This window comes from Peromyscus leucopus, chromosome 3, assembly GCF_004664715.2.
Source record: "Peromyscus leucopus breed LL Stock chromosome 3, UCI_PerLeu_2.1, whole genome shotgun sequence".
NCBI lineage: Eukaryota > Metazoa > Chordata > Mammalia > Rodentia > Cricetidae > Peromyscus > Peromyscus leucopus.
This window is the reverse complement of record NC_051065.1, coordinates 74313476-74323953: the sequence shown is the minus strand read 5'-3', so window position 1 is coordinate 74323953 and position 10478 is coordinate 74313476.

Sequence of the window (10478 nt, the reverse complement as noted above, 5' to 3'; positions counted from 1 at the left end):
GTGCTGCCCCCCACAGATTCACACCACACCCCAAGTTTCCATTCCTCTCACTCCCTACAAACCAAACCAAAATGACCAATGATCTTTTCAATCAAAAATCCAGAGAGAAATAATACCTGTCAGTTAGGCATGGTAGCAAATGGCTATCAGGTCAGAGCCATCCTGACTCTGGACTTGAACATAGCAAAGGTGATGCCATTCAGGCCTTGGGCCCACACCACAGGCAGTTCTGCAGTGCAGGACCTGGGTATGAGTCAGAAGCCAGGGCCAGAGCTTCTAGAGACTCTCTACAAAGTCAAGATACTGGTTTTCCAACTTAAACAAAGACTGATCAGTAACTGATATGACTTTGCTACCAACAGTCCAAGCAAGAGGGCTGTGGGGACCTAGTGCCCACATGTGACACATCCATAGAGTTTCCTATGTCTGTTGGGTAGAGTGGGGTGTGTATGGGACAGGTGGCAAGTGAGTGGGTGCAAATGTAGCTATAGCGTTTCCGGTTCACTCAGCTCTCTACAGGAAACATTCTGAATGTCTGGAGTCATATTTCTCTCAGGCTTACAAAGCATTTTACCTTGTTTACAAAAGTCATTAGATCTGAAGGGTGAGGCACCACTCAGTGACAAAAGACATTTAAAAAAAAATAGTCTAGCCTTAAATTTCACAGATGACCTCCCTTTAAATTGCCAATGTGAAATTCTCTTCAGCACGCAGCTGCTTCTGAGATTAAGGTTGCAGTGCCCTTGAAAACATGCTTGCTGAACTGCTGGCCTACGGGCTATGACATGAATGGTCCCCTGAACCTTCCTCGGGCTTGAGAGTTGCTCTCAGAGCTCAGGGATAAGTGTACTTGCTCCATGTGCTTTATTATAGAGGATCAGAGTAAGGAGTAGACACTTGGAGGACAGGCCTAGCACAAGTTGTGTCTCGGGGAGACAGGGCTTCTACTTCCTCACCACCACCAACCCCTCACCCATTCAGAAACTCTGAACCCTTGCAGTTAGGAACTTGTGGAGACCTTGTTACATTTGCATGAGAGACTCGAGCAATAACCACTGGTGATTGACTCAATCCTACCCTGCTCCCCTCTGCAGAGCTGAGCAGGGACAGATTGATATCATGAAGCTGGTTCCCATAGAGAGCCAGACAGCCATGTTCTCCCAAGTGACCACATCAGCAGAAACTCAGGTGTGGATGGAAGGGGCTTATTAGGAGCAGCAGAGTGCCCTTGATGCATGCAGTCCTTGCAAAACCCCCAGGACTTTAGAAGCTCTCTCAGGGAATGGAGAGGAAGACCAAGCCTGTATTCTTTATGATATCATAATAATCACAATTATCATAACTGTGGCAAAATAAGAAATTACATTTGTGGCAAAATAAGGAATTACATTTTTGGTTCAAGCCTACATTTCCCATATAACAAATGTACATGAAACAAGTGTGTGTGTGTGTGTGTGTGTGTGTGTGTGTGTGTGTGTGTGTGTGCACTTACACAAGTTCAAAGAATTGTTGAAGGAGCCAAACAACTCTTCGAATATCACAGTCTCTTCCTTCTTGATCTGACTTTGTTTCTTCTTTGTCAAATGGAATGAACATTCGAATGATATTATCAGGAATGGGACATGTTTTATGGTTGTATGCTATCTTCTGCTTATCAGAAAATTATATCTATTGCTTTCTTACAATTCACTGAGTTTAAAACACTTAGCTCTGAAACTTCATTGAGAGAGGAAGAACACTAAATTTTGTTTTGTCTGCTAGCATTTAGGGTAATAAAGAAGAAACTGAGCTAAATTGATGTTTGTTTCTTTGTAAAAAAACCTGTTTTTCTTATTTGGTGCATAAGTGATTTGTATCTTCATCAGACTTGTTTTAATGCCAATACCTTCTTCAAGTTTGCATGGAATATGCAGAGTGTGTTCTTTCCTAAGAGTTTTGATTTTAGTTTCTTTTCCATTTTCCCCAAGGCTTCATATTGAAGCAAAATGTATTAACGAGAGCTGTGCAATTTGTCTTTCGTGTTATCACCTTTATTGCCTTTGGTTTTCTCTTCTTTTACACTTTCTATGCTTTCTGGAAAATGCTTACCCTCCCTACTCTGTGTGCTCTTATTTATTTATGTTAAAGAAGAGACTGTCTTGCAGCAGATGTCCTGCTTCTCTGCTCTGTCAGTCTTCCAGTCCCTCTTCCACAGTTTCCCTGAGCCTCAAGTGTAGGAGTTGTGTTATAAATGGACTAGTGGGGCGTGGGTATCCCATGGCCCATTGACTTCTGACTAATGACCAGTTATGGCATCTGTAATAGTCTCTGTTTGCTGGAAAAAGAACTCCGTGGATAAGAGGTGAGGACTACCCTCACCTGTGAGTATGAGGATAGAAAGCAGTGAGAGATAACCCTGGTTTAGGAAATGGGCAGTAGCAGATTTTGCTCTAGAGCCCATGGCCTCACTAGCCATGAGTTGTTGACTAAATTAACAGTGCCAGGCCTGAATTCCCTTCTATTGATCAGGTTTTATGTCCAATTAAGTGGCTGTTGGTTACTCCAAACATAAAAGTGCAGCCATTGAACCTCTATAGATATCTTGCCAAGCAAGTAGTTGTAATGTCGCACAGGCATGCCGGTAGGAGAGGACTATTGATGGCTTTTCTCCCTTGGCAGCTTACATAGCACCTTCCTGTATTATGAGAGCTAATCCTCAGGGAAGAGAGTTCTAGGTCAGACCCAGATTGATTCCTTCAAGTCCTGAGTCTGAGTGAGTGACATCTTCAGTAATGGGGTCTTACTTTCTTTTTCTGGAAGGTACCAAGGGCAAGAGTAACAATCTATATTGTATGGGTAGTCTGTTGAACTCCCCTGACCAATAACTTGAAAGGAAGTTTCCCATGTAAGACATTAGGGTTTTTGCTAGTCTATGATTTGGGGTGATCATTGTCATCCCAAGTGCCAAAACTTCAACAAATATATTTTTAACATAAATAATAACCTACAGCTTTTCAAACATCCTATTGTGATTTATCCCTTACCCTTCCTTCTTCCTCTGTGTTACCCTTCCTCCCCACCTCCCTTGCCCATTTTTCCCATTTTCTCCTCCACAGCAAATGTGTCCTGTTTTTCTCTTCTCTATTGATCCAATATCCCGACCCCTTGCCATGGTCCCTGTTAACTTTCCTGGTTTCTGCAGTCACTCCAGGTTATATGCCCACATCTAAAGATTCCAAGCTAGCACCCACAGATAGGACAGAACATACAGCATCTGTGTTTCTGGGTCTGGGGTACTTCATTCAGTATACTTTCTAGTTCCATCCATTTACCTGAAATTTCATGATTTTATTTTTCTTTACAGTTAAATAGTATTCCATTGTGTATGTGGGCCACATTTTCATGACCCATTCATCATTTGATGGATATTTAGGTTGTTTCTATTCCTGGCTACTGAGAATAGAGCAGAGCAACAATGTGTGCCACCAGGATTAAACTATGCCTAGCCTCACATTCATTTTCTATGAGCTTATCAATAGTAATGTGTGCTTTGTTATGTTGTGAGGATTGAGTGAGAAAAACTCCACTCAAGTATCTAGCAGAATGTCTTCCTTCTTTCTCTGTTTTTCAGATATGTTTTTATTTTTAATTGGCTCGATAATTGTAAGTGTTTATGTAGTACAGTGTGACATTCAACATATGTATAAAGCGTGTGATGATTCTACTGTGATAATAGGCAGATTTATCTTCAACTGCTTGCCATTTCTTTGTGTTGAGAACATTCAAACATCTTTCTACTAGCTACATTGAAATATTCTGTTGATTGTTGTTAATTTTGGTTATCTTCCTGTGACATAGAATATTAGAAGTTATTCCTGCTATCCAATTGTATCCCGGGATTCATGAAATCTCCTCTTTATCCTCCCCACCCTAGCCCTTGCCCAATAACCTAATTTTGCTCTCTACTTCTATGGGTCCAAATTTTAAGCTGAAACTCATTTCTGGACAAATATTTTTACACATGATAATAAGCTTGGTTGGCCCTATCTAATGCAAAGATTCTCCACAAATGGCTAGTACTTGAGAAAAAATCTTCCACACTCCTCCAGACTTACTTCGAGGTTGTCAGGATAGCTGAACACTTCATTTGTGGTAAGCATTGAAGACACTGGGAAAGAACAGGTGGTCTAGGGAACAGTGACCACAGTTTGTGTCACTGGAGAGCTAGCTTCTCATATGAACAATACAAGTCAACAAGCCACTAAGTAGGATGCTTGCTGAAAGCTACTGTTCACAAGGACCAAGGTGAGGGGACCAGCTAGGCTGCCTGCACTGGGCATTATGGGTTGAGGATGGGCTATCCACACCTATGTCATGCTCATTGTTCTGGACTTTTGTATTGAAGGGTTTGTATCTTACAATGTCCTCCATCCAATATACACTCATGACCACCCTAAGTGGGGATCTGAGGCCCATAATTTAACTCTTGAGGTCTTGATCCAAATGACCTCCAAAGATCATGCTGGCTCAACACTTGTATTCTAAGATTTCTTTTACAAAACTCCTGGGAAAGAATTCCAGTATGTCTTGTCTCCGATACTGTATCCCGAAGCATAGTATTTGATGTGCTGAGTACATGAAGCTGACGGACTCTGGAAGAACCTTTTCTGTAATGATTTCCTTTCCTTCCTCCCTTCATCTCTCCTCCAAGAGTCACATAGTGCCTCTTCCCAAAGCCAGACGCAAGCCCTTAGTAGGCCACTCTTGATCTCTGTCCTCTAAATGTCCTTATATGACAGGCATTCTGCCTCACAGCCATTGGGGAAAAAATGTCACACAGAGGTTCAGGAATGAATCTGAACAAAGGAGCCTTTCAAAGTTCTATTTGTCACTGTCATTACATATACAATACAAGATTAGGTCATATCCTTTGTGCCCTGTCACAGTTCTTCATAGCTATCCACTTCTTTCACCAGACCACATAAAAATCTTTTTCTCTAGTATCTGGGTCTTCGTTTCTGAAGGCTCCCGTGTCTCATAAAACCTCAGTAAAATAAATCTACTCTGCTTTTCTGCTGCTAATCTGTCTTTTGCTACTGTCAGCCATAGAGATAATATCATTTTTACTTCCCTACAAATCTAGAGACATTTAGGAATACAGAGAGAATACAGAAAAATTTGCTTTCAGGGAAACTTCCCTGTTCTGTGTTTATCTGTACAAGGATTTAGAAATATTACAGGTCCTCTGAAAGCTGCTACGTGACAGAACCACAGAGGCCTTTCTTTTCTGGAAAGCTCAATAACAATATTATACTCATTTGTGGAGGGTGAATGATGATATTATCTAAAACAATTTCCTGGGCATTGGAAACATCTCATTTTCAAAGTGTGGTTGTGCATATTATTATACTCTCAGCAACCAGGAAAGTGTTTGATGAACTACTACTCTCACTGGGAAGTTTAATGTGATAATATTGAAATCTTGTGAAGATCAGTATTCATCATCAATGATTGAATCCATATCACATGATCGATATCTCATTTTTCATAGCAGCAGATTCCAGTTGGGGAGGTTCTGGTGGTGGTAGTGAGTCCAGTTCTCTAACGTTACCATTTTTGCCTCACAATAGTAACTTCCAAGTAAATCCCAAATAACTGTGATCTGGATTAAAATCAAACCCAGTATCTTCCCCACCCTTCTTTTCTAAACAACAATTCATCGTTGAAACAATTTATCTACCATTCTGTTAGTATAGTCTCACTAGAGACCTCTGCCCTTCTTTTGTTTCAAATAGAGCTGATGCCACAATATCTGATTTGATTAACTACAATGTCCACCCAGCTGCTTGATTAACTGCAGAGTCCACTTGCTCTCCTGAGTAGCAAGGACTTCCCGTTAGCTACAGGATGCAGCCGGGCTGTTTATGCTCACATCAGCGGTGAGTCCTGCTTCCCTTGGGGGTTAGGGAGCTGTTATTGCAGTGAGTAAGAACGGCAGAAGGAGAGCCCTCCTTCCTTTGTTTTTTGCCAGACCACATGGGCCACATGGAAACAAGTCACAGGTTCTCCTTTCCCACCTGAGAGAGAGAGAACTGAAAGTCACAAGAGAAATGGATAGGCTTGCTGAACACCTGGAATAATCTTCCCATTCTATTGGAAAAGGCAAACGTGAGGACTGTTCAAGACACAGCTCCTTAATGACAAATGTGGATGTTTCATTTCCAGCCTTTTTCTCTATAGGCAGGCTCAGCCCTTTCCAAGGTCAAGAACGTACTAAATCAGGGCTCCTGGCTCTCTCTCTTACTTTTCACTAATGATGGAGGGAGCTACTTGGGTTGGCTGAGTAAGGTTTAGGGGGATTTGGCGGTTTCACTTTCTCGAGGCAAACTCAAGGGCTCATAGTCTAGCTTTGCTCTTTCTACCATTGTGACTTGTGACAAGTTAGCTCTCCTTCTTGAGAGGTGAAATCGGCTGTCCTTCACAAGGCTGCAACTGAAGTTGAAGTATGGAGATCTGTGTAAAATGTGCCACAGAACACCTCACACACAATGAAGGTTAATTCTTCCAATAAGTTAAAGTTGAACTTGGGATCTTTTGTCCTGTTACCTGCAGACACCATTCTTTCTCCTTCGAAGTCTTGGTAACATTTGTGAAAGGCTCTAGGAATGATGGATCCTGAACAAACTCAGGGCTGGTATGAAGGCTAGCATAGGGTGAACACAATTGTGCCAGGTCCCTTCCACAGCTGTGTGAGATGCAGGTAGGAAGCACACGCTGAGGAAGCGAACGAAACCTCCTGCTTGTTTTAGAGTTGTATTCTCTGCATTTTTGTAAGGGGGATGGAAAATGTCTGGATAAATTAATGTATGTAAGTGGTAAATGGGGAGGACTAACATTTATTGAGTACCTAGTATGTGGCAAATATTGATAGGCACTGTGGCATTTAACTCCAAGAATGACTCTTGAAGATGCGTGTTAATCCCATTTTAGAGAAGAGAAAATGATGTCTAGAGAGAAATGACTTGTCTATAATTTAAAAGTGAGTGCCTTTCAGGGTTAAGCTTTAAACTGAAGTCTAAAATCCAAGTTTTGGGGACTTGACAAGCAGATCCACCAACAGATGCTATGGAGTCAATGCCAATTGTCAGGCAAGACTCTCCAGGCCCACAATCACAGATATTCCTCATCAGAGAGTCTTGTCTAAATGTTTCACACTCGTTTCAGTGACATTGACACAGGAGACAGATCTTGGGGAACTGGCTTTGAGACCAAGTTTGATTTTGCATCGCAGGCATCCAGCTAATCTCACTGGCCTCAGTTCCCTTATGTGAGACACTAGAAAATGAAACTGCTCTCGTGGAACATGTCAGCACAGAGCAGTGCACAGGCGCTTTCAACACAAATAGCATTCTGCCTTCAGGATAAGCCTGTGTTGTTGTCTGTGCCATGACCCTAGCAGTAACTTACATGCAACAATGAGAGTTCTCCTTTTGCCAATAGGAGGAGGAATGTTAGACGTGGTAGAAGGGCTGGAGAGATGGCTCAGTGGTCAAAAGCATTTGCTGTTCTTGCAGAGGTCTGGAGTTCTGTTCCAAGCACCCTCGCTGGCAGGCAGCTTACAACTACTTGAAACTCCAGCTCCAGGATGCCATCTTCTGGTCTACATTGACACCTGCATGCATGTATGTACACACACACACACACACACACACACACACACACACACACCCCTACCTGTAAATAAAGGAGTCCCCACTTCCAGATGCAAACAGAAAGCAGTGGCCTTGGTTCTTATTATCGTGTGTGTGTGGGGGGGGGGTATCTAGTGTCCAGCTGCAGAGCATAAAGAACAATATGGAAATGATCCTTGAGGAGATGCCATTTGTGAGGGTGACTCAGAGGCTTGAGGACACAGCAGGAGTGGGCCATCAGAATTCTTGAAAATGGAAAATGTGACTGGTGATTTAGCCAAGGGTCAGGAGTGAAAGCTTTTTCTGCCAAATAGTTACAGCCCAAGTATTTGTTCTCTGAACGGCATGCTTGATCTTGTTATTTCTTACTCAATTATTCTGTCATCATCTGATGTTAAGCAAACATTTAACAAACTTTTTTATGTTTCAGGCTATAAATTAAAGAAGTGGCAAGTGAAGTATCTGACCTCATATGACATGCCTTCTAGTAGGGGAAACAAATAAGTAACCCCTTACAGTAAGATGATTTGGGCTGGGCAAAGTGGTACACACTTGTACTGGGAAGCTAAGGCGGGAGGATTGCTGGATACATAGCCATAATAGATTTCAAATGACAATCAAATTTAGGAAGAAAACACAAGATGATTGAGTTATAACCTGCAAAGGATTGGTTTGTTAATTGGGCAGCCAGAAGAGCCATCCAAGAACATGAGTGATGGATGTATCATGATGGAACCAGCCAGGTGGGCTGTTCTCCTCATCCGTGTCCACCCATGCTTTCCTCTGATGCTACAAAGAACATCATCAAGATTCACTTCCCAGCTGGACCCTGATAGTGCTCCACCAGCCGAGTCAATGATTTTGACAGGGACAAGCTGACCTCTCCTCTTCCTCTACTTGTAACCTGAGCCTTTGCACAGACCATGGCCCTCTACTGCTAACAGCTAAGCAAAGTAAGGCCCTGAGGAGAAAACCTCCTCTGATGTATCACCTTAAAAGTGTCCTTTGCTGTTGTTTGAGCTAAGGTTTTCTTTTTGGTTGGGGAGGGGGCAATGAATATGCTCAGAAGTTTTCCAGTTTTTTATTTTTAATCTGTAGAGCATGTGCTTTGACCCTATACTGAACATACCCATTAAATATATGTCTGTCACCTATTCGTTTTGAACTATGTCCTTAAATTGAGCATGCTCAGGGATGTGCCCACCCCTAAAGTGCTTTTCTCTGTGAGTAGCTATAGGCTTGCCCAAATCTCCGTGCAGCCCAACTTTTAGAGTCATTCTAGTGCTACCTCCTGCATGTAAGAAATGTTTCCATTCTTTTTACCCCCTTGTCATCCTTACTAGCTCTGCACTCATAGGAAGAGGAAAAACCATTACGATGGGAGCTCCCATGGGGTAGGGAATAGGGTGGTCTTCTATAACCCTAGCTCTTCCTGGACTTCCAGAACAGAGCTGCCTCAGCCCTTACTCCAGGCTTGTGGCATGGAGGTAGCAATAGCTTCTGGCTATTCCAACTCTCTAGGTCTCTCAACTTTCTTGCATGTTCTCTATTCCTAACCACACATCTGCCCCCGCCCCACATTCATTAGATTCTATGATGTTTTTCTTTCTTTCTTTCCTTTTTTTAAAATTAGAACCTTGGCATATACCCTCCTGGTAGGCAAGAATAAGGTGTCCCAGGCAAAGAGAAGATTATAATTTTGTGGGCAAGATTAAGAGAATGATAATTATCCTTTGTGAGATCGTTCTATAAGAATGGAAGCATTTTTGCATGTATGATCTCATTGAAACCTTGTGAGGACAGTTTGGGCACATATAATTCCCACTTAAGCAAGGTGCCTGAGGCTGAGAAGTAAAAAGACTTGCCAAGAAGTGAGCTAGGTGGATGATACTAGAGCCCACAGTAAACCTAGGTTTCTGGATCCTGCTCTAGGCTTCCTCCCTACGGACATACAGCAGGCAGGTGGTAAGGAGAATCAAAGGGTATTGGTCAAGAACTAGCTGACCACTTCCAACAGGAACCCACACAATCTTTCTGCTGTGAATCTCTAATTAGAACCTTCAGCTCAACCACGGAGATGTGCAAACCCTCAGAAGTACAGAAATGCCTTTCAAGATCAAATGAGGGCAGGCCAACTGTCAAATCTTATGATGGTGAATGGGGACGAAATCTCACCACTGGACCCCTGTTTCAGAGCACGTGCATATGTCTGAATTTTGCTCAAAAACATTTTTTCCTTAATATGTATATGCTATCAGGATGCATTTCTTCATTCATTTATTTATGCTCGGACTGGCCTGGAAATCACTATATAATTTGGGCTAGCCTTGTATTTGTAGCAATCCTTCCGACTTAGCTTCCACAGTGCTGCAATTACCGGTGTAAACCACAATTGGTTTGTTCCCATTTTACAGGAAATGGAGAAGCGATGTATTTATAAGGTGTGCCTCACTTGGTAAACACTGCAGAGGTTTTGACATCTGGATAGCCAATATGTACTAACTGTATTTTGAAGTGAAGGTGTTTGTATAAATGGTTTTCTCAGGCTGGAGGATACCCTGGTAGTTACAAAACTGCGCTCATGAACAGTATATTTTGAGTGAGTGGAGGGCTAACAAGAGAACTTATTCCTAGAAGTAGAGTGAACCACAGGAAAATTCAATATCCAGCAGTAGATCATTCCTCTTGATGCTCCCACAGGCCACCTCCTCATTAACTAATCATTTTCAGTTTAAAATATCTGCGTGCACCTCTGTGATGCTCCAATAGCCAGTCCTCGGGGGGTTACAAGCCAGATTGAACATCTGG